Source organism: Pygoscelis adeliae, unplaced genomic scaffold (genome assembly GCF_000699105.1).
Source record: "Pygoscelis adeliae isolate BGI_AS28 unplaced genomic scaffold, ASM69910v1 Scaffold57, whole genome shotgun sequence".
Lineage (NCBI taxonomy): Eukaryota > Metazoa > Chordata > Aves > Sphenisciformes > Spheniscidae > Pygoscelis > Pygoscelis adeliae.
In genome coordinates this window covers 10,133,783-10,136,291 of record NW_008825615.1, presented here as the reverse complement: position 1 = coordinate 10,136,291, position 2,509 = coordinate 10,133,783, and positions in this window count along the sequence as shown.

Here is a 2,509-nt window from a genome sequence, read left to right as displayed (position 1 = left end):
AGGAGTCCTCATTATCTTCTGTTTCTCCATCTCATTGAAACTTCAATTTTCTTTTGGAAAGAGGGGGTTTTTTGTGTGTTAAACAATATCTGTTTTGACAGATTCTTGTACATTGTGTTTTCAGCTTCTTTTGGAAGTTTTAACTACACAATGGAAAATATTAAATGGCTTTTTAATGGTTCCTTGTTATTATACCATACCTACTATTCCTGGCACTTTGAAATAGATGCATGGTTTTGGTTTGCAATGTTTTTTTCTTCCTGGCAAATATTTTAACCTGCAAGATTTTTGTACAGTGGATTTGATTGTCTCATAGTCTTTAAAATATTTATCTATATATGAAAAAAAATCCAGAAAAATAGCCATAGATGGTATGAATAAGAGAGTAGGTTCATAATTTTAAAAGCATTTTCATAACTGAATTTATGAAGATTATTCATTTAGCCTCTGACAGACATCACTGGGTTGGAAGGCAGCACTTGCACTGTCTTCATAACTATATACAAGTGATAGAATCCTGTACTACTGCACCTCAAGAGAGATGGCAGAGGGTACACATGGCATTCATGGCAATAACATCACAACATCTGGTATAAATATGTTGGTACTAATGAAATGATACAGTTAGCAATGTGAAAAGGCAGCTCGTTCTATCTCCTTGTGCATGGGTAGTCCTCAAAGGAAAATCTGCAAATTGAATCTCTGGGCATTTTCCTAATTCTCTCACCACTGTTTTGTAACACTGGGGAATAAAATGTGCCCAGTAGCTTGGCATTATCCATCATCCAGACGGTATATAGTTGGGAATGACATGGATTCAGTGCCCAAGAACACTGTCTGACTAGAATAGAACCTGGTTTCCATTCATCAAATTCTTAAAGCATTATCTCCCACTTACTGAGCAGGTGGGTGAAGTATAAAAAAAACATGGCACAATTTCTGTGGTACTTGTATTTTTTTGTTGTATTATAAATCCATATAAATCACTTTCATCTCTCAGTGTGGCAGGAACAGGAGATGGTGAGATAAATTGCCAGCACAGCTATTTGCACTTAAAAACCAGCTTTACCACCATTCAATAGACACTACAGGAGTTCAATTAAAAACAAAAATAAAAGTGGGAAAACAGGTATAGGAAACTGCAAATCCTTGTGAACATTTGTCTTCAAAATAGCAGAAAATTATTAGCACACTTTTTGTGCACAAGGAAACTATCCAAATCAATAATTTATCCACAACATTTAGACCCTTCTTAGTTTGGAATATCCAAGACGGGGGTTATTTTACCCTGAAATATATTATTTGTTTGTAGAAACATGTATTGTCATACTTGTAGGAGCTTTTGTTTTTTGGTTTGATTGGTTTTCTGTTTTTTTTTTTCCTCCTGTATGAATACTCACTCTTCAGCTCCAGCTGCTTGTGTCCTGTAGGACTGTAACTTCCAGAGGCCAAGTGGTTTCAGAAACACTTCAGCCATTGTTACCTGTCCATAGAATAACAGAATCACAGACCAGTTGAGGTCAGAAGCAGCCTCTGGAGATCATCCAGTCGAACTCGCCTGTGCTCAAGCAGGGCCAGCTACAGCAGGTTGCTCAGGACCATGTCCAGCTGGGTTTTGAATACCTCCAAGAATGCAGACACCACAACCTCTCTGGACAACCCGTTCCAGTATTTGACCATCCTCACCAAAAAGAGTTTTCTTCTAATGTTTAAATGGCATTTTCTGTATTTCAGTTATGCCCATTGCTTCTTGTCCTTTCACCAGGAACCACTGAGAATAGTCTGGCTCTATCTCCTTTACTACCTCCACCAGGTATTTATATACATTGACAAGATCCTCCACGAGCCTTCTCTGCTTGAGGTTAAACAGTCCCAGCTCTCTCAGTCTTTCCTCATAGGAGAGATGCTCTAATCCCTTTATCATCTTTGCTGGACTTGCTCGAGTACATCCACATCTCTCCTGTACTGGGGAGCACAGACTTTGACCTGGCACTACAGGCATGTCTCATCAGGGCTGACCAGAGGGGAGGAATCACCTCTCTTGAAGTGCTGGCAATGCCCTTCCTAATGTAGCCCAGGTTTTTTGCAAAGCTGCTTTCCAGATGGTTGATCCCCAGCCTGTACTGGTGCATGGGGTTATTTCTCCCCAGGTGCAGAACTTGGCACTTTCGCCTGCTGATCTTCATGAGGTTCTTATCAGCCAATTTGTCCAGCCTATCCAGGTCCCTCTGAATGGCAGCACAACCCGCTGGTGTTATCAACCACTCCTCATGGTTTTGTATCATATGAAAATTTTAAAATTAATTCCTATAAATATTCCTGTATACAACTTAGAATTTTTTTACATGAATGGTCACAATCATAAAACTTAATAGCACACATTTCCCCCAGTGAGCAACACAAAAGGAACATTGTGCAACAACTTTTTAAAAATTCTGACAGACAGCAACAATGGAAACCGCCTTGTTCTCCTGTATTAACCATTAAACACCGAGCTGTAAGATGTTCT